Raw genomic sequence first — 21,138 nt, forward strand, 5'->3', positions numbered from 1 at the left:
ATCCCTACTCCTGTTGAGTGCACCCCTCCTATGCCCCAAAAAGATTCCCCCTTATCCCACTCTCTCCTAAATCTAGCCACATCCCCACCATCCCTCAGGTGAACCTCCTGTAAAAAACAGAAATCAAAACCCACCCCTTCTAAAAACTAAACACCGCCCTCCTTTTAACAAAATCCCTCAACCCTCTAACATTTAAACTAAAAAAAGAAACAGAAATATTCATTTAATCTATAATAACCCTAAACCCAAAACCCAAAGAAAAACAGGAGACTCACCCGACGCTCCCCTGGTCCATCTCATCCGGCAGGGACGTCCCTCCTCCTCCTGACGCCCCCCCGTCCTCCTCCATCTCTTGAACCCAGGATGCAGGCATGGTGTTGGGTATTGGCGCGCTCTGCATCCCGGGCTCTCCACCCACACCCTCCCCGTAGACTGCCTGGCTGAGGGTAGGGGACCCCAACCCCTCAAACAGGAGCTGGGATCCCCCCTCAGACAAACAGCCCGGATCCACCACCAGGCTCTCACCCTCCACCAGCAGATCCGGGGCCGAGGAGAAAAGCGACGCCAAACACTTTCTCCTCAACCCCATTCTTTTGGCCGCCCCCTCCCCCCCTTCCCCATCCCCCTCCCCCTCCCTGCCTCTCGTGTCCTTCTTCCTCCTCTTCCTCTCCTCCTTTTTTGGTGTAGGGGGTAGCGGAGAGACACCACCCCTCTCCTCCGCTAGCCCCTCCACCATCTCCCTCAACTCCTCTATCCCCATATCACTATCTCCCCACTCCCCCCCCCTCCTCCCCAGGTCCCCCCCAGTCACCCCCTCCCCCCCCGCCCCAGTCACCCCCTCCCCCCACAGCCCCTGTCCCCCAAGCCCCCACCCCCTCCCCCCCCACAGGTCCTGTCACATGCCCCCCCCCACAGTCCTGCCACAGGCACCCCTCCCCCCCCACAGGTCCTGCCCCAGGCACCCCCCCCCACAGGTCCTGCCACAGGCACCCCTCCTCCCACCCCCCCCCCCCCCCACAGGTCCTGCCACAGGCACCCCCACCCCTCCCACAGGTCCTGCCACAGGCACCCCCCCCCCCCCCAGGTCCCCTACCCCAGGAACCCCCACCCCTCCCTCCCCCGTTGAAAACCTTCCCGTTCTTCCACTCCTCTTCTTCTTTCTTCTTTTCTCTCTCCTCCTTTTCTTCTCCCGCCGTTCTCCTTTCTCCTCCTCTTTCTTTTTGCCCTCCGGGATCGGGTCCTGATGCCTGAAAAGGCCTTCCGTCCCCCCCTCTTCTTCCCCCATCCCCCGCACCTGCCCCCCCTCCGGCTGCAGACGCGTATGACCTTCGACGAGCCGGGCACTCACGCCACAGGTGCTGAGTGGAACCACACCCGTGGCAGGCCTTCGGCTCGCCGCAATCCTTGGCCTCGTGCCCCCCAGACCCACAGAATCTACACTTTCTAGTGCTGCACGAGGCCAGGATGTGTCCATAGGCCATACAGCGCCTGCAGAACGGGGGCTGACGTGCATAATATAATGTCCCCCTGTCAGCCCCCAGGGAGAACATTGCCGGGGGATGGTGGTACCCTCCCACTCCCCTTGGATCTTCTCTGAGGAGGGCCTGAAACCCCCTCCTCCCCGTCCAGAATCCCAACGAGTCCGTGAGGTGCCTTCCTGAGGAGACATTATCCATATATCTCCCCAGGAAGGCCCTCACCTCTTCATCTTTTACATATGGGTTGTAAATGTTCACCGTCACAATTCTAAAATTGTTTTTCGCCAAACTCTTGATTTCATAAAGGCCCATCGGCCCCGTCTCCAACTTCTTTAACCTTCTTCAGAATTTCATCATGTTTACTCTCTGTAAAAAAAGCAACATCAAACACTCCCTCCAAAGAGTTCCCTTGTAGGCAAAAAACTTCATTTACCTTCAATTTCAATATCCCAATCAAAATAGTCCTTCCAAACGTCTCGCGTCCAAAGGGCTCCTTTGTCTTCTCTCTCCACGAAAACCTAATCGTGTTTGCAAGCCCGGTCACTGGGACCGACCTATATGTGTTGTTTTGCGCCATCTTCCGCAAGGAGATCGACGCTCTCCTCCTCCTGGAAAAAACAAACCAAAAAAAAAAGAGAAAAACACAAAAAGAAAAACTTGAAAAAATTTTAAAAAACTAACCTTTTTACCGCTCTCCTGGGACGACCTTTTGGCTCAGCGGGCTTTAAGGCAGCATAGTACCAAGCTTGAAACTGAGCCAAAAGGCCGAGAAGCGATAACCCACAAATGGAACCCTGCAACCGCCGGGCCCCCGGGGGCCTCGACAGAACTTAGCGGGTTGGCAAAAGCCGGCTCCTCCCTACCTACCCACCCTACCTACCTACCTTTTTCCCCCCAGACAGACAGACAGACAGGCAGGTGTTTTTTGGAAAAAGTCGCTAATGTGTCTTTACGTCACTATCCTGGCCCACTTCTGTCAATTTCTCTTGAAACAAGATAGCGGGCTCTGCAAGAAGCAAAGCACCTCCAAAAATATGTTGAACTCGTAAGTATTCCTCTCCACGGAAGTCTTTAGTAAAAGGCGAAAGGCTTGTGCGTAATGAAGAGAAACCAGAGTCGTATGCAAGTCAGAGGTCGGGGCCCGAGACGCCCTCTGTGCACTCTAGGCCGGGTGCCCGCGGGTGCTTGCTCCCGCCCGGAACCCACTCTTCCAAGTTTTCGAGGGCTGTGGATAAAGAGAAGGTCAGAGACAGAGACACAGCAGAGAGAGAGAGAGAGAGAGAGAGAGAGAGAGAGAGAGAGAGAGAGAGAGAGAGAGAGAGAGAGAGAGAGAGAGAGAGAGACACACACACACACACACACACACACACACACACACACAATCCTGGCCCAATTTTTTTTTTTTTTTTTTTTTTTTTTTTTTTTTTTTAACGAAAATGGCGGGAAACGGGGACCCCATTGAAGAGCGCTTCGCCTTTCTTTCAGTTACAATGTTTCTTTCCTTTCTTCTTCTCTTCTTAGTGTGTCGTGCGTGTGTGTCTCTGCTAGCTAGCTAGCTAGCTGTTTACATTGCTTTGTGAATGAGTAAGTCGTTTTTTTCCTTGACAACGGGAGAAAAGTGTTGCACCGTTCCCGGAGGTACTGCAATACCGGGTCGATGCGTGGAGCGGACGGAGCAAGCCCCATTTCCGACTCCCTGTTCGAAAAATCCATTTAATATGTAGTCCCCCGATGGGGGACGTATCAGATATTAAACTGATAAGAACAGATTTTTTTTTTTTTTTTTTACAAAAAATAATTTATTACTTCCAAATACCAATCTTATTTACAAACTTAAATTTTCAATATACAAAACAAACCATGGTATTTCCATTTATAAACAAAAAAACCCACAAAAACAAAACCCTCAGGGGAGCATCGTCCCTCCCCGTATACCTAACCAATACCTAACCCTTCCCTATCTTCCCTTCCCTAATCTATCCCCTTATAAATCTTCCTCTAACACTCCCAGCCCTAAACCCCCCTTCCACCTCTCCCGTGCCGCATGCTGCCCCCACTTTCTCTCCTCCCTCTTCATCCTCCCCCTCACATCACCTTCCACCCTCCTCACTATCCCTTCCACCCCCCAATCTTTCCCTGTCTTTACCAATTCCTGCCTGGCTTCCCACAGCCCCCGTTTAAAGAGGCTCATGAGAAGCCAGAGCAGAAACCTGTCCCTATTTGTTCCTCTCGCTCTCCCTACGCCTCTTTCTAACCTAGCCCACGTCACGACAAAGTCGCTCCTAACCAACCCTATCAGCACCCGTGCCCTAGCCCAGACTAGTCCGGCAAAGGCACAGTCCCAGAAGGCATGGCGCACAGTCTCCTCCCTGCCACAAGCAGATCTTGGACAGGTGGGGGATCGCGACAAACTATGCCGGTACATAATAGCACGTACCGGCAAGCACTTATGGAGGCCCAACCAATTCAGGTCTTTGAGCCTGTTGTCCAGGCCCCGGGCCTGCACTCCCTCCCAGACCACCGACGAGATGCCCGCTACAGGCGCAGGACTCCCTGCCTGCCTGACCTCTTCGTACAGGTGCCTGTGATCTAAACCTACTCGGGCAACTTCAACCTCGGGGTGCGCACGCAGCCACTTGGCCGCATGGCCAAAGTGCCACGGCAGCTGTTCCGCCCGAGGACCCGCGTTAGACCACACCATTACGCTTCTCGCCTGATACGAGAAGAACACCCGCAGGAGGTAACCGGACGGGTGTATAACCGGACGAGCAAGCTCCGTCAACAGGAAAGAAACAAAAATGGCGTCTAGCTTGAGGGGGAGATGTGGTACCCCCCTACCTCCCTCCCCGATGGGACAGAGCATGCGCGCCCTGGCGACCCACTCGTACCTGCCACCCCACATAAACTGAAACACGAGCCTCACTAGAGACCTTCTCAGACAAGCCGGCAATGGGTAGATGTACGCCAAGTACAAAAGAGATGGCAATACATCCACCTTTAGGACCAGGACCTTACCTATAAAAGACAAAGACCTAGCCTTCCACATTGCTAGCTTCCTCTGTACCACTGCAATACCCATGTTCCAGTTCAGCGTCGCTGAGCCGGAGGTCTCAAAATGGACCCCGAGAATCCTCAGGGCCCCTTCACAGAGAGATAACCCCCCGGGCACATCCGTCCTACCGCGCCATCTTCCGAAAAACTTAACGGAAGACTTTGCGTGATTCAGAACCGCCCCCGACGCTCGGGTGAAATCCCCAATGATGGCAAGGGACCTTGTCAAGCACGAGTCCTTGCATAGCAGCAAGGAAGTGTCGTCGGCGTACTGCGTCATCTTAACACGCAGCCCGCCGCTTCCAGGGATCAACAAACCCTCCACCCCTGTGTCTGCCCTAATGGCAGCCCCCAGAGGCTCCATGTACAGAACGAAGAGGAGAGCCGAGAGTGGGCATCCCTGCCTGACCCCAGACGAGAGGTCAAAAACGTCACCTAAGTGACTGTTTACACTTACTCGGCACCCCGCTCCGACATATAATGTACGGATCCATCCTATAAACTTCTCCCCAAATCCTAATCTACCTAATACCCTGAATAGAAAGGATCTATTCACGCGATCAAAGGCTTTCGCCTGATCTAGCGCCGCTACCATTAAAGGCAGCCCTCTATCTTCAACCCAGGCGATGGAGTCCCTGATCAACTGTAGGTTCCATCGAATAGAGCGACCCTCAACCCCACACGTCTGATCCTCATGAACGACGTAGGGAAGGGCTGTGCGCAACCGATCCGCTAAGACCTTTGCAAGTAGCTTGTAATCCACGCACAGCATGGTCAACGGCCGCCAGTTGCTAAGGTCAGTTACTTCCCCCTTCTTATAAAGAAGTGACAGCACACCGACAGCCATTGATCCCCCCGGGACCCCTGTCTCAAGGATGGCCTTCAAGACTTCGAGGACCACCGGTCCAAGTATACCCCAAAACTTGAGGTAAAACTCAGCCGGCAGCCCATCCATCCCAGGCACCTTCCCTTTACCCATCCTCCTAAGAGCGCTCTCAACCTCTTCTAGTGAGATCTGGGCCTCCATCGCGTCTCTAATGTCCTCCGGCAACCGCCGGGACAAGTGTTCTAGAAACACGTTTCCCTGCTCTACATCTATCTCCCTTTCCTTAAATAAACCTCGGAAATGATCAGTTGTCACCCTGACCATCTCCTCTGGTTTACTTACTACACTACCATCCTCTTTTCTAACTCCAAGCATTACCTTTCTACTCTGCCTTGCCCTAACCGACTTAAAGAACATAGCGGAACAAGTCTCATTATGTTCTAGAAAGCCACTATGCGCACGCTCCAGGAAAGCTCGAGCTTTCTGCTCCTGCAGCTCCCTGAGCTGCGCCTTTAGGGCTGCTGATCTCTCCCAGTCAATTGACCCGCCGAGGTTGCCTGCCTCGTACTCAAGTTCAATTAACCTTTGGAGATGATCAACCTCCCTCCTTTCCTCCCTCTTTTTCCTTTTACAATACCCTATTATAAAAGCCCTAATCCTCACCTTCACTAAATCCCACCACTCTAACACCCCCTCGCACATAGACCGAAGGCCTTCAAGCCTTCGAAAGAAACAAAAAAATGCGTCGACGAAAGCCTGCTCCTCCAGTACAACCCGGTCTAACTTCCAGTACCCCCTACCGAAGAGGCAGACTGGCGACCCCACCTGCAGGAACACCCCGTCGTGATCCGAGAAGAAAACAGGCACCAGCCGCCCAGACAACTGACCCAAAGACCTGGATAGAAAAACGTAGTCGAGCCTCCGCGCAACCCCCCTGGAGTTGCGCCATGTAGGACCGACCATTGCCGGAGTAGTGTGCAGGCCACCATCAACCAGACCATGGCAAGCCATTAGCCCGGTGATGGCACCTGCACTACTATCACCACCTACCCCTAAATCTATATTAAAATCCCCTCCTATCACCAAGTGCCTGTTTGTAACACACAGGGGCGCCAGACAGTCCACCATCTCCCTCCTGTCTGCCGCCACCTGTGGCCCATACACCCCAATTAATCTATACCTAACTTCTCTACACACTACATCTATCCCCAATACTCTACCCTGCATTATGACAAATGTGCTCTCTACCTTAACCTGTCTATTCCCACACAAAATTCCTACTCCTGTTGAGTGCACCCCTCCTATGCCCCAAAAAGATTCCCCCTTATCCCACTCTCTCCTAAATCTAGCCACATCCCCACCATCCCTCAGGTGAACCTCCTGTAAAAAACAGAAATCAAAACCCACCCCTTCTAAAAAACTAAACACCGCCCTCCTTTTAACAAAATCCCTCAACCCTCTAACATTTAAACTAAGAAAAGAAACAGACATTTATACAATACTAAACCTACCCTTAAACCCAAAACCCAAAGAAAAACAGGAGACTCACCCGACGCTCCCCTGTTCCATCCCCACCGGCAGGGACGTCCCTCCTCCTCCTGACGCCCCCCCGTCCTCCTCCATCTCTTGAACCCAGGATGCAGGCATGGTGTTGGGTATTGGAGTGCTCTGCATCCTGGGCTCTCCACCAACACTCTCCTCATAGGCTGCCTGGCTGAGAATAGGGGACCCCATCTCCTCAAACAGGAGCAGGGATCCCCCCTCAGCCAAACAGCCCGGGTCCTCCACCTGGCTTTCACCCCCCACCACTAGATCCGGGGCTGAGGAGAAGAGCGAAGCCAGACTCATTCTCCTCAACCCCATCCTTTTAGCCCCCCCCTCCCCCCCTCCCCCTCCCCCTCCCTAACTGCCGGGTCCTGCTTCCTCTTCTTTTTCTCCTTCTTCCCCTTCTTCTCCTTTACTGGTGTAGGAGGTAGCGGAGAGACACCACCCCTCTCCTCCGCTAGCCCCTCCACCATCTCCCTCAACTCCTCTATCCCCATCATCGCTATCTCCCCACTCCCCCCCCTCCCCCTCCCCAGGTCCCGCCCCAGTCACCCCCCCCCCCCCCCCGCCCCAGTCACCCCCTGCCCCAGTCACCCCCCCCCCCCCCTGCCACAGCACCCCCTCCCCCCACAGGTCCTGTCTCATGCACCCCCCCCCCACAGGTTCTGCCACAGGCACCCCCTCCCCCCACAGGTCCTGCCCCAGGCACCCCCCCCCCCCACAGGTCCTGCCACAGGCACCCCCCCCCACAGGTCCTGCCACAGGCCTCCCCCCACAGGTCCTGCCACAGGCACCCCCCCCCCCCACAGGTCCTGCCACAGCACCCCCCTCCCACCGGCCCTACCCCAGGAACCCCCACCCCTCCCTCCCCGTTTCCCCGCTCTTCCACTTCTTTTCCTTCTTTTCTTCTTTTTCTCTTCTCTCTCTTCTCTTTCTTCTCCCGCCGTTGCTCCTTTCTCCTCCTCTTTCTTTTTGCCCTCCGGGCCGGGTCCTGATGCCTGAAAAGGCCTTCCGTCCCCCCTCTTCTTCCCCCATCCCCCGCTCCTGCTCCCCCTCCGGCTGCAGACGCGTATGACCTCTGGCGAGCCGGGCACTCACGCCACAGGTGCTGAGTGGAACCACACCCGTGGCAGGCCTTCGGCTCGCCGCAATCCCTGGCCTCGTGCCCCCCAGATCCACAAAATCTGCACTTCCTAGTGCTGCACGAGGCCAGGATGTGTCCATAGGCCATACAGCGCCTGCAGAACGGGGGCTGACGCGCATAGTATAATGTCCCCCTGTCAGCCCCCAGGGAGAACATCGCCGGGGGATGGAGGTACCCTCCCAATCCATTGGGTCTCTCCTGAGGAGGGCCTGAAAACCCCTCCTCCCCGTCCAAAAACCCAAAGAATCCTTGATGGGCCTTCCTGAGGAGACATTGTCCATATATCCCCCCAGAAAGGCCCTCACATCTTCATCCCTGACGTAGGGGTTATACATGTTAACCGTCACCATCCTAAAATTGTTCTTGCCAAACTTTTCACTTCATAATGGGCCATCGGCCTTTCTCTTCCCACTTCTTTGCCTTCTTCAGTATTTCATCATGTTTCTCTCTGTGTAAAAAGTCACATCAAAACTCCTCCAGGGTTCCTTGCAGACAAAAACATCCTTTACTGTCAGCTTCAGGATCCCAATCAGGATGGTTCCTCCCAAACTCTCCCGTCCAAATGGCTCCTTCTCTTTTCCTCCACGTGAAACCTACACCGTATTTGCCAAGTCCCAATCCCAGGGACCGACCCATTGATTTTTGCGCCATCTCAGGAGATGGAGTCTCTCCACCTCTTCCAAAAAAAAAGCCAAAAAAAAAAGGAAAAAACACAAAAAAAACACTTGAGAGAAAATTTTTGATCAAAAAACAAAACAACTTTTTTACCGCTCTCCTCGACCTTTGGCTCAGCGGGCTTTGGGGCACCTGGGTACCAAGCTTGAAACTGAGCCAAAAGGCCGAGAAGCGATAACCCACAAATGGAACCCTGCAACCGCCGGGCCCCCGGGGGCCTCGACAGAACTTAGCGGGTTGGCAAAAGCCGGCTCCTCCCCCTACCTACCTACCTACCTACCCTTTTTCCCCAGCGACAGACAGACAGGCAGGTGTGGAAATAGGTGTTTTTTGGAAAAAGTCGCTAATGTGTCTTTACGTCACTATCCTGGCCCACTTCTGTCAATTTCTCTTGAAACAAGATAGCGGGCTCTGCAAGAAGCAAAGCACCTCCAAAAATATGTTGAACTCGTAAGTATTCCTCTCCACGGAAGTCTTTAGTAAAAGGCGAAAGGCTTGTGCGTAATGAAGAGAAACCAGAGTCGTATGCAAGTCAGAGGTCGGGGCCCGAGACGCACTCTGTGCACTCTAGGCCGGGTGCCCGCGGGTGCTCCCGCCCGGAACCCACTCTTCCAAGTTTTCGAGGGCTGTGGATAAAGAGAAGGTCAGAGACAGAGACACAGCGAGACACACACAGAGAGAGAGAGAGAGAGAGAGAGAGAGAGAGAGAGAGAGAGAGAGACACACACACACACGCACACACACACACACACACACACACACACAATCCTTTTTTTTTTTTTTTTTTTTTTTTTTTTTTTTTTTTTAACGAAAATGGCGGGAAACGGGGACCCCATTGAAGAGCGCTTCGCCTTTCTTTCAGTTACAATGTTTCTTTCCTTCTCTTCTTATGCTAGCTAGCTAGCTAGCTAGCTAGCTGTTTACATTGCTTTGTGAATGAGTAAGTCGTTTTTTTCCTTGACAACGGGAGAAAAGTGTTGCACCGTTCCCGGAGGTACTGCAATACCGGGTCGATGCGTGGAGCGGACGGAGCAAGCCCCATTTCCGACTCCCTGTTCGAAAAATCCATTTAATATGTAGTCCCCCGATGGGGGACGTATCAGATATTAAACTGATAAGAACAGATACTACACTTGATCTGAGCCAAAAGGCCGAGAAGCGATAACCCACAAATGGAACCCTGCAACCGCCGGCCCCCGGGGCCTCGACAGAACTTAGCGGGTTGGCAAAAGCCGGCTCCTCCCTACCTACCCACCCTACCTACCTACCTTTTTCCCCCAGACAGACAGACAGACAGACGTTTTGTGGAAATAGGTGTTTTTTGGAAAAAGTCGCTAATGTGTCTTTACGTCACTATCCTGGCCCACTTCTGTCAATTTCTCTTGAAACAAGATAGCGGGCTCTGCAAGAAGCAAAGCACCTCCAAAAATATGTTGAACTCGTAAGTATTCCTCTCCACGGAAGTCTTTAGTAAAAGGCGAAAGGCTTGTGCGTAATGAAGAGAAACCAGAGTCGTATGCAAGTCAGAGGTCGGGGCCCGAGACGCACTCTGTGCACTCTAGGCCGGGTGCCCGCGGGTGCTCCCGCCCGGAACCCACTCTTCCAAGTTTTCGAGGGCTGTGGATAAAGAGAAGGTCAGAGACAGAGACACAGCGAGACACACACAGAGAGAGAGAGAGAGAGAGAGAGAGAGAGAGAGAGAGAGAGAGAGAGAGAGAGAGAGACACACACACACACACACACACACACACACACACAATCCTGGCCCAATTTTTTTTTTTTTTTTTTTTTTTTTTTTTTTTTTTTTAACGAAAATGGCGGGAAACGGGGACCCCATTGAAGAGCGCTTCGCCTTTCTTTCAGTTACAATGTTTCTTTTTCTCTTCTTTCTAGCTAGCTAGCTGTGCGTGCGTGTGTGTCTCTGCTAGCTAGCTAGCTAGCTGTTTACATTGCTTTGTGAATGAGTAAGTAGTTTTCCTTGACAACGGGACAAAAGTGTTGCACCGTTCCCGGAGGTACTGCAATACCGGGTCGATGCGTGGAGCGGACGGAGCAAGCCCCATTTCCGACTCCCTGTTCGAAAAATCCATTTAATATGTAGTCCCCCGATGGGGGACGTATCAGATATTAAACTGATAAGAACAGATTTTTTTTTTTTTTTTTACAAAAAATAATTTATTATGTTCAAATACCTTCCTTATTTTACAAAATTACATTTACAATCAATCAAAAACAAACCATGGTATTTCTACAACTTAATAAACAACTAAAACCAAACAAAAACAAAACCCTCAGGGGAGCATCGTCCCTCCCCGTATACCTAACCAATACCTAACCCTTCCCTATCTTCCCTTCCCTAATCTATCCCCTTATAAATCTCTCTCTAACACTCCCAGCCCTAAACCCCCCTTCCACCTCTCCCGTGCCGCATGCTGCCCCCACTTTCTCTCCTCCCTCTTCATCCTCCCCCTCACATCACCTTCCACCCTCCTCACTATCCCTTCCACCCCCCAATCTTTCCCTGTCTTTACCAATTCCTGCCTGGCTTCCCACAGCCCCCGTTTAAAGAGGCTCATGAGAAGCCAGAGCAGAAACCTGTCCCTATTGGTTCCCCTCGCTCTCCCTACTCCTCTCTCTAACCTAGCCCACGTCACGACAAAGTCGCTCCTAACCAACCCTATCAGCACCCGTGCCCTAGCCCAGACTAGTCCGGCAAAGGCACAGTCCCAGAAGGCATGGCGCACAGTCTCCTCCCTGCCACAAGCAGATCTTGGACAGGTGGGGGATCGCGACAAACTATGCCGGTACATAATAGCACGTACCGGCAAGCACTTATGGAGGCCCAACCAATTCAGGTCTTTGAGCCTGTTGTCCAGGCCCCGGGCCTGCACTCCCTCCCAGACCACTGACGAGATGCCCGCTACAGGCGCAGGACTCCCTGCCTGCCTGACCTCTTCGTACAGGTGCCTGTGATCTAAACCTACTCGGGCAACTTCAACCTCGGGGTGCGCACGCAGCCACTTGGCCGCATGGCCAAAGTGCCACGGCAGCTGTTCCGCCCGAGGACCCGCGTTAGACCACACCATTACGCTTCTCGCCTGATACGAGAAGAACACCCGCAGGAGGTAACCGGACGGGTGTATAACCGGACGAGCAAGCTCCGTCAACAGGAAAGAAACAAAAATGGCGTCTAGCTTGAGGGGGAGATGTGGTACCCCCCTACCTCCCTCCCCGATGGGACAGAGCATGCGCGCCCTGGCGACCCACTCGTACCTGCCACCCCACATGAACTGAAACACGAGCCTCACTAGAGACTTTCTCAGACAAGCCGGCAATGGGTAGATGTACGCCAAATACAAAAGAGATGGCAATACATCCACCTTTAGGACCAGGACCTTACCTATAAAAGACAAAGACCTAGCCTTCCACATTGCTAGCTTCCTCTGTACCACTGCAATACCCATGTTCCAGTTCAGCGTCGCTGAGCCGGAGGTCTCAAAATGGACCCCGAGAATCCTCAGGGCCCCTTCACAGAGAGATAACCCCGGGCACATCCGTCCTACCGCGCCATCTTCCGAAAAACTTAACGGAAGACTTTGCGTGATTCAGAACCGCCCCCGACGCTCGGGTGAAATCCCCAATGATGGCAAGGGACCTTGTCAAGCACGAGTCCTTGCATAGCAGCAAGGAAGTGTCGTCGGCGTACTGCGTCATCTTAACACGCAGCCCGCCGCTTCCAGGGATCAACAAACCCTCCACCCCTGTGTCTGCCCTAATGGCAGCCCCCAGAGGCTCCATGTACAGAACGAAGAGGAGAGCCGAGAGTGGGCATCCCTGCCTGACCCCAGACGAGAGGTCAAAAACGTCACCTAAGTGACTGTTTACACTTACTCGGCACCCCGCTCCGACATACAAAGTACGGATCCATCCTATGTACTTCTCCCCAAAACCTAATCTACCTAATACCCTGAATAGAAAAGATCTATTCACGCGATCAAAGGCTTTCGCCTGATCTAGCGCGCTACCATTAAAGGCAGCCCTCTATCTTCAACCCAGGCGATGGAGTCCCTGATCAACTGTAGGTTCCATCGAATAGAGCGACCCTCAACCCCACACGTCTGATCCTCATGAACGACGTAGGGAAGGGCTGTGCGCAACCGATCCGCTAAGACCTTTGCAAGCAGCTTGTAATCCACGCACAGCATGGTCAACGGCCGCCAGTTGCTAAGGTCAGTTACTTCCCCCTTCTTATAAAGAAGTGACAGCACACCGACAGCCATTGATCCCCCCGGGACCCCTGTCTCAAGGATGGCCTTCAAGACTTCGAGGACCACCGGTCCAAGTATACCCCAAAACTTGGTAAAACTCAGCCGGCAGCCCATCCATCCCAGGCACCTTCCCTTTACCCATCCTCCTAAGAGCGCTCTCAACCTCTTCTAGTGAGATCTGGGCCTCCATCGCGTCTCTAACGTCCTCCGGCAACCGCCGGGACAAGTGTTCTAGAAACACGTTTCCCTGCTCTACATCTATCTCCCTTTCCTTAAATAAACCTCGGAAATGATCAGTTGTCACCCTGACCATCTCCTCTGGTTTACTTACTACACTACCATTTTCTTTTCTAACGCCAAGCATTACCTTTCTACTCTGCCTTGCCCTAACCGACTTAAAGAACATAGCGGAACAAGTCTCATTATGTTCTAGAAAGCCACTATGCGCACGCTCCAGGAAAGCTCGAGCTTTCTGCTCCTGCAGCTCCCTGAGCTGCGCCTTTAGGGCTGCTGATCTCTCCCAGTCAATTGACCCGCCGAGGTTGCCTGCCTCGTACTCAAGTTCAATTAACCTTTGGAGATGATCAACCTCCCTCCTTTCCTCCCTCTTTTTCCTTTTACAATACCCTATTATAAAAGCCCTAATCCTCACCTTCACTAAATCCCACCACTCTAACACCCCCTCGCACATAGACCGAAGGCCTTCAAGCCTTCGAAAGAAACAAAAAAATGTGTCGACGAAAGCCTGCTCCTCCAGTACAACCCGGTCTAACTTCCAGTACCCCCTACCGAAGAGGCAGACTGGCGACCCCACCTGCAGGAACACCCCGTCGTGATCCGAGAAGAACACAGGCACCAGTCGCCCAGACAACTGACCCAAAGACCTGGATAGAAAAACGTAGTCGAGCCTCCGCGCAACCCCCCTGGAGTTGCGCCATGTAGGACCGACCATTGCCGGAGTAGTGTGCAGTCCACCATCAACCAGACCATGGCAAGCCATTAGCCCGGTGATGGCACCTGCACTACTATCACCCGCTACCCCTAAATCTATATTAAAATCCCCTCCTATCACCAAGTGCCTATTTGTAACACACAGGGGCGCCAGACAGTCCACCATCTCCCTCCTGTCTGCCGCCACCTGTGGCCCATACACCCCAATTAATCTATACCTAGCTTCTCTATACACTACATCTATCCCCAATACTCTACCCTGCATTATGACAAATGTGCTCTCTATCTTAACCTGTCTATTCCCACACAAAATTCCTACTCCTGTTGAGTGCACCCCTCCTATGCCCCAAAAGGATTCCCCCTTATCCCACTCTCTCCTAAATCTAGCCACATCCCCACCATCCCTCAGGTGAACCTCCTGTAAAAAACAGAAATCAAAACCCACCCCTTCTAAATAACTAAACACCGCCCTCCTTTTAACAAAATCCCTCAACCCTCTAACATTTAAACTAAAAAAAGAAACAGAAATTTATACAATAACTAAACAAAAAACCCTCAACAAAAACCCAAAAAAACCCAAAGAAAAAAACAGGAGACTCACCCGACGCTCCCCTGTTCCATCCTCACCGGCAGGGACGTCCCTCCTCCTCCTGACGCCCCCCCGTCCTCCTCCATCTCTTGAACCCAGGATGCAGGCATGGTGTTGGGTATTGGAGTTCGCTCTGCATCCCGGGCTCTCCACCACCCTCCCCATAGACTGCCTGGCTGAGGTAGGGGACCCCATCCCTCAAACAGGAGCTGGGATCCCCCCTCAGCCAAACAGCCCGGGTCCTCCACCTGGCTTTCCCCCCCCCAGATCCGGGGCCGAGGAGAAGAGCGAAGCCAGACTCATTCTCCTCAACCCCATCTTTTAGCCCCCCCTCCCCCCCTCCCCCCCCCCCCTCCCTAACTGCCGGGTCCTGCTTCCTTTTCTTCTTCTCCTTCTTCCCTCTTCCTCTCCTTTTTTTGGTGTAGGGGGTAGCGGAGAGACACCACCCCTCTCCTCCGCTAGCCCCTCCACCATCTCCCTCAACTCCTCTATCCCCATATCGCTATCTCCCCACTCCCCCCCCCCTCCCCAGGTCCCCCCCCAGTCCCCCTCCCCCCCCGGTCCTGCCCCTCCCCCTCCCCCCACAGATTCTGCCCCACACCCCCTCCCCCACAGGCCCTGCCCCAGTCACCCCCTCCCCCCCAGGTCCTGCCACAGGCACCCCCTCCCCCCACAGATTCTGCCACAGGCACCCCCTCCCCCCACAGGTCCTGCCCCAGGCACCCCTCCCCCCACAGGTCCCCCACAGTCCTGCCACACCCCCCCCCAGGTCCAGGTCCCCCCCCCCCCCACAGGTCCTGCCACAGGCACCCCCCCCCCCCACAGGTCCTGCCACAGCACCCCCCCCCCACAGGCCCTACCCCAGGAACCCCCACCCCTCCCCCCCCCCCCTCTTCCCTCCTTTTCTTCTCTCTTCTTTTCCTCTCCTCTTTTCCTTTCTTCTCCCACCGTTGCTCCTTTCTCCTCCTCTTTCTTTTTGCCCTCTGGGCCGGGTCCTGATGCCTGAAAAGGCCTTCCGTCCCCCCTCTTCTTCCCCCATCCCCCGCTCCTGCTCCCCCTCCGGCTGCAGACGCGTATGACCTCTGGCGAGCCGGGCACTCACGCCACAGGTGCTGAGTGGAACCACACCCGTGGCAGGCCTTCGGCTCGCCGCAATCCCTGGCCTCGTGCCCCCCAGATCCACAAAATCTGCACTTCCTAGTGCTGCACGAGGCCAGGATGTGTCCATAGGCCATACAGCGCCTGCAGAACGGGGGCTGACGCGCATAGTACAATGTCCCCCTGTCAGCCCCCAGGGAGAACATTGCCGGGGGATGGAGGTACCCTCCCAATCCCCTTGGATCCTCCCTGAGGAGGGCCTGAAAACCCCTCCTCCCCGTCCAAAAACCCAAAGAATCCTTGATGGGCCTTCCTGAGGAGACATTGTCCATATATCTCCCCAGAAAGGCCCTCACATCTCCTCATCTTTGACATATGGGTTGTACATATTTACCGTCACCACCCTAAAATTGTTTCTTGCCAAACTTCACCTCATAATGGCACATTGGCCTTCTCCCTCCCAACTTCCTTTGCCTTCTTCAACACCTCATCATGCTTTGCTCTCTGTGTAAAAAGTCACATCAAACCCCCTCCAAGGAGTTGCCTTGTAGGCAAAACACATCCTTTACTGTCAATTTCAGGATCCCAATCAGGATATTCCTCCCAAAATCTCTCCCAAATGGCTCCTTATCTCTTTTTTTCCATGAAAACCGTAGGGTATTTGCCAGTCCAATCCCAGGGGACCGACCCTTGTGGTTTTTGCGCCATCTCCTCACAAGGAGATGCGCACGCTCTCCTCTCTAAAAAAAAAAAAACTTCCAAAAAAAAGGAAAAAAAAAAAAAAAAAACTTATAGAAAATTTTTAAACAATCAAAAAAACTTTTTACCGCCCTTCCTTCGACCTTTTGCTCAGCGGGCTTTGGGGCACCTGGGTACCAAGCTTGATCTGAGCCAAAAGGCCGAGAAGCGATAACCCACAAATGGAACCCTGCAACCGCCGGGCCCCCGGGGGCCTCGACAGAACTTAGCGGGTTGGCAAAAGCCGGCTCCTCCCTACCTACCCCCCCCTACCTACCTACCTTTTTCCCCAGCGACAGACAGACAGACAGGTGTTTTTTGGAAAAAGTCGCTAATGTGTCTTTACCTCACTATCCTGGCCCACTTCTGTCAATTTCTCTTGAAACAAGATAGCGGGCTCTGCAAGAAGCAAAGCACCTCCAAAAATATGTTGAACTCGTAAGTATTCCTCTCCACGGAAGTCTTTAGTAAAAGGCGAAAGGCTTGTGCGTAATGAAGAGAAACCAGAGTCGTATGCAAGTCAGAGGTCGGGGCCCGAGACGCCCTCTGTGCACTCTAGGCCGGGTGCCCGCGGGTGCTTGCTCCCGCCCGGAACCCACTTTTCCAAGTTTTCGAGGGCTGTGGATAAAGAGAAGGTCAGAGACAGAGACGAGACAGCGAGAGAGAGAGAGAGAGAGAGAGAGAGAGAGAGAGAGAGAGAGAGAGAGAGCACGCACGCACGCACACACACACACACACACACACACACAATCCTGGCCCAATTTTTTTTTTTTTTTTTTTTTTTTTTTTTTTTTTTTTTTTAACGAAAATGGCGGGAAACGGGGACCCCATTGAAGAGCGCTTCGCCTTTCTTTCAGTTACAATGTTTCTTTCCTTCTCTTCTTATGCTAGCTAGCTAGCTAGCTGTTTACATTGCTTTGTGAATGAGTAAGTCGTGTTTTTCCTTGACAACGGGAGAAAAGTGTTGCACCGTTCCCGGAGGTACTGCAATACCGGGTCGATGCGTGGAGCGGACGGAGCAAGCCCCATTTCCGACTCCCTGTTCGAAAAATCCATTTAATATGTAGTCCCCCGATGGGGGACGTATCAGATATTAAACTGATAAGAACAGATACTACACTTGATCTGAGCCAAAAGGCCGAGAAGCGATAACCCACAAATGGAACCCTGCAACCGCCGGGCCCCCGGGGGCCTCGACAGAACTTAGCGGGTTGGCAAAAGCCGGCTCCTCCCCCTACCTACCCACCCTACCTACCTACCTTTTTCCCCAGCGACAGACAGACAGGCAGGTGTTTTTTGGAAAAAGTCGCTAATGTGTCTTTACGTCACTATCCTGGCCCACTTCTGTCAATTTCTCTTGAAACAAGATAGCGGGCTCTGCAAGAAGCAAAGCACCTCCAAAAATATGTTGAACTCGTAAGTATTCCTCTCCACGGAAGTCTTTAGTAAAAGGCGAAAGGCTTGTGCGTAATGAAGAGAAACCAGAGTCGTATGCAAGTCAGAGGTCGGGGCCCGAGACGCACTCTGTGCACTCTAGGCCGGGTGCCCGCGGGTGCGTGCTCCCGCCCGGAACCCACTCTTCCAAGTTTTCGAGGGCTGTGGATAAAGAGAAGGTCAGAGACAGAGACACAGCGAGACACACAGAGAGAGAGAGAGAGAGAGAGAGAGAGAGAGAGAGAGAGAGAGAGAGACACACACGCACGCACGCACACACACACACACACACACACACACAATCCTGGCCCAATTTTTTTTTTTTTTTTTTTTTTTTTTTTTTTTAACGAAAATGGCGGGAAACGGGGACCCCATTGAAGAGCGCTTCGCCTTTCTTTCAGTTACAATGTTTCTTTCCTTCTCTTCTTATGCTAGCTAGCTAGCTAGCTGTTTACATTGCTTTGTGAATGAGTAAGTAGTTTTCCTTGACAACGGGAGAAAAGTGTTGCACCGTTCCCGGAGGTACTGCAATACCGGGTCGATGCGTGGAGCGGACGGAGCAAGCCCCATTTCCGACTCCCTGTTCGAAAAATCCATTTAATATGTAGTCCCCCGATGGGGGACGTATCAGATATTAAACTGATAAGAACAGATTTTTTTTTTTTTTTTTACAAAAAATAATTTATTACGCTCAAATACCAATCATATTTACAAACTTAAATTTTCAAACTACAAAACAATCCATGGTATTTCCATTTATCAAACAAAAACCCACAAAAACAAAACCCTCAGGGGAGCATCGTCCCTCCCCGTATACCTAACCAATACCTAACCCTTCCCTATCCTCCCTTCCCTCAATCTATCCCCTTATACATCTCTCTCTAACACTCCCAGCCCTAAACCCCCCTTCCACCTCTCCCGTGCCGCATGCTGCCCCCACTTCCTCTCCTCCCTCTTCATCCTCCCCCTCACATCACCTTCCACCCTCCTCACTATCCCTTCCACCCCCCAAACTTTCCCTGTCTTTACCAATTCCTGCCTGGCTTCCCACAGCCCCCGTTTAAAGAGGCTCATGAGAAGCCAGAGCAGAAACCTGTCCCTATTTGTACCCCTCGCTCTCCCTACTCCTCTCTCTAACCTAGCCCACGTCACGACAAAGTCGCTCCTAACCAAACCTAGCAGCACCCGTGCCCTAGCCCAGACTAGTCCGGCAAAGGTACAGTCCCAGAAGGCATGACGCACAGTCTCCTCCCTGCCACAAGCAGATCTTGGACAGGTGGGGGATCGCGACAAACTATGCCGGTACATAATGTCACGCACCGGCAAGCACTTATGGAGGCCCAACCAATTCAGGTCTTTGAGCCTGTTGTCCAGGCCCCGGGCCTGCACTCCCTCCCAGACCACTGACGAGATGCCCGCTACAGGCGCAGGACTCCCTGCCTGCCTGACCTCTTCGTACAGGTGCCTGTGATCTAAACCTACTCGGGCAACTTCAACCTCGGGGTGCGCACGCAGCCACTTGGCCGCATGGCCAAAGTGCCACGGCAGCTGTTCCGCCCGAGGACCCGCGTTAGACCACACCATTACGCTTCTCGCCTGATACGAGAAGAACACCCGCAGGAGGTAACCGGACGGGTGTATAACCGGACGAGCAAGCTCCGTCAACAGGAAAGAAACAAAAATGGCGTCTAGCTTGAGGGGGAGATGTGGTACCCCCCTACCTCCCTCCCCGATGGGACAGAGCATGCGCGCCCTGGCGACCCACTCGTACCTGCCACCCCACATGAACTGAAACACGAGCCTCACTAGAGACCTTCTCAGACAAGCCGGCAATGGGTAGATGTACGCCAAGTACAAAAGAGATGGCAATACATCCACCTTCAGGACCAGGACCTTACCTATAAAAGACAAAGACCTAGCCTTCCACATTGCTAGCTTCCTCTGAACCACTGCAATACTCATGTTCCAGTTCAGCGTCGCTGAGCCGGAGGTCTCAAAATGGACCCCGAGAATCCTCAGGGCCCCTTCACAGAGAGATAACCCCCCGGGCACATCCGTCCTACCGCGCCATCTTCCGAAAAACTTAACGGAAGACTTTGCGTGATTCAGAACCGCCCCCGACGCTCGGGTGAAATCCCCAATGATGGCAAGGGACCTTGTCAAGCACGAGTCCTTGCATAGCAGCAAGGAAGTGTCGTCGGCGTACTGCGTCATCTTAACACGCAGCCCGCCGCTTCCAGGGATCAACAAACCCTCCACCCCTGTGTCTGCCCTAATGGCAGCCCCCAGAGGCTCCATGTACAGAACGAAGAGGAGAGCCGAGAGTGGGCATCCCTGCCTGACCCCAGACGAGAGGTCAAAAACGTCACCTAAGTGACTGTTTACACTTACTCGGCACCCCGCTCCGACATACAAAGTACGGATCCATCCTATGTACTTCTCCCCAAAACCTAATCTACCTAATACCCTGAATAGAAAAGATCTATTCACGCGATCAAAGGCTTTCGCCTGATCTAGCGCCGCTACCATTAAAGGCAGCCCTCTATCTTCAACCCAGGCGATGGAGTCCCTGATCAACTGTAGGTTCCATCGAATAGAGCGACCCTCAACCCCACACGTCTGATCCTCATGAACGACGTAGGGAAGGGCTGTGCGCAACCGATCCGCTAAGACCTTTGCAAGTAGCTTGTAATCACGCACAGCATGGTCAACGGCCGCCAGTTGCTAAGGTCAGTTACTTCCCCCTTCTTATAAAGAAGTGACAGCACACCGACAGCCATTGATCCCCCCGGGACCCCTGTCTCAAGGATGGCCTTCAAGACTTCGAGGACCACCGGTCCAAGTATACCCCAAAACTTGAGGTAAAACTCAGCCGGCAGCCCATCCATCCCAGGCACCTTCCCTTTACCCATCCTCCTAAGAGCGCTCTCAACCTCTTCTAGTGAGATCTGGGCCTCCATCACGTCTCTAATGTCCTCCGGCAACCGCCGGGACAAGTGTTCTAGAAACACGTTTCCCTGCTCTACATCTATCTCCCTTTCCTTAAATAAACCTCGGAAATGATCAGTTGTCACCCTGACCATCTCCTCTGGTTTACTTACTACACTACCATTTTCTTTTCTAACGCCAAGCATTACCTTTCTACTCTGCCTTGCCCTAACCGACTTAAAGAACATAGCGGAACAAGTCTCATTATGCTCTAGAAAGCCACTATGCGCACGCTCCAGGAAAGCTCGAGCTTTCTGCTCCTGCAGCTCCCTGAGCTGCGCCTTTAGGGCTGCTGATCTCTCCCAGTCAATTGACCCGCCGAGGTTGCCTGCCTCGTACTCAAGTTCAATTAA

The 21,138-nt window shown here is 53.1% G+C and overlaps 10 non-coding genes and 1 pseudogene across 10 annotated transcripts; all 11 read right to left on the reverse strand.

Annotated features, from left to right (window-relative positions):
- Nucleotides 1-2,480: 2,480 nt before the first annotated feature.
- On the reverse strand, nucleotides 2,481-2,597 carry LOC115124571 (U5 spliceosomal RNA). The gene has a single exon (XR_003862814.1). It is a non-coding gene; the product is annotated as a U5 spliceosomal RNA (small nuclear RNA).
- Nucleotides 2,598-3,094: 497 nt separating this feature from the next.
- On the reverse strand, nucleotides 3,095-3,277 carry LOC115124564 (U2 spliceosomal RNA). Its single transcript, XR_010464971.1, has one exon. It is a non-coding gene; the product is annotated as a U2 spliceosomal RNA (small nuclear RNA).
- A 5,849-nt stretch (nucleotides 3,278-9,126) lies between these two features.
- Nucleotides 9,127-9,243, reverse strand: LOC135573822 (U5 spliceosomal RNA). Its single transcript, XR_010464956.1, has one exon. It is a non-coding gene; the product is annotated as a U5 spliceosomal RNA (small nuclear RNA).
- Nucleotides 9,244-9,691: 448 nt separating this feature from the next.
- LOC135573834 (U2 spliceosomal RNA) lies at nucleotides 9,692-9,882 on the reverse strand. The gene has a single exon (XR_010464964.1). It is a non-coding gene; the product is annotated as a U2 spliceosomal RNA (small nuclear RNA).
- A 235-nt stretch (nucleotides 9,883-10,117) lies between these two features.
- On the reverse strand, nucleotides 10,118-10,234 carry LOC135573823 (U5 spliceosomal RNA). Its single transcript, XR_010464957.1, has one exon. It is a non-coding gene; the product is annotated as a U5 spliceosomal RNA (small nuclear RNA).
- A 478-nt stretch (nucleotides 10,235-10,712) lies between these two features.
- On the reverse strand, nucleotides 10,713-10,894 carry LOC135573840 (U2 spliceosomal RNA). Its single transcript, XR_010464970.1, has one exon. It is a non-coding gene; the product is annotated as a U2 spliceosomal RNA (small nuclear RNA).
- Nucleotides 10,895-16,317: 5,423 nt separating this feature from the next.
- On the reverse strand, nucleotides 16,318-16,536 carry LOC135573848 (U2 spliceosomal RNA; annotated as a pseudogene).
- Nucleotides 16,537-16,758: 222 nt separating this feature from the next.
- Nucleotides 16,759-16,875, reverse strand: LOC135573825 (U5 spliceosomal RNA). The gene has a single exon (XR_010464958.1). It is a non-coding gene; the product is annotated as a U5 spliceosomal RNA (small nuclear RNA).
- Nucleotides 16,876-17,322: 447 nt separating this feature from the next.
- On the reverse strand, nucleotides 17,323-17,513 carry LOC135573835 (U2 spliceosomal RNA). Its single transcript, XR_010464965.1, has one exon. It is a non-coding gene; the product is annotated as a U2 spliceosomal RNA (small nuclear RNA).
- A 223-nt stretch (nucleotides 17,514-17,736) lies between these two features.
- On the reverse strand, nucleotides 17,737-17,853 carry LOC115124573 (U5 spliceosomal RNA). The gene has a single exon (XR_003862815.1). It is a non-coding gene; the product is annotated as a U5 spliceosomal RNA (small nuclear RNA).
- A 444-nt stretch (nucleotides 17,854-18,297) lies between these two features.
- LOC135573839 (U2 spliceosomal RNA) lies at nucleotides 18,298-18,479 on the reverse strand. The gene has a single exon (XR_010464969.1). It is a non-coding gene; the product is annotated as a U2 spliceosomal RNA (small nuclear RNA).
- Between the last annotated feature and the right edge of the window lie 2,659 nt (nucleotides 18,480-21,138).

Source organism: Oncorhynchus nerka, linkage group LG10 (genome assembly GCF_034236695.1).
Source record: "Oncorhynchus nerka isolate Pitt River linkage group LG10, Oner_Uvic_2.0, whole genome shotgun sequence".
NCBI classification, from domain to species: Eukaryota; Metazoa; Chordata; class Actinopteri; order Salmoniformes; family Salmonidae; genus Oncorhynchus; species Oncorhynchus nerka.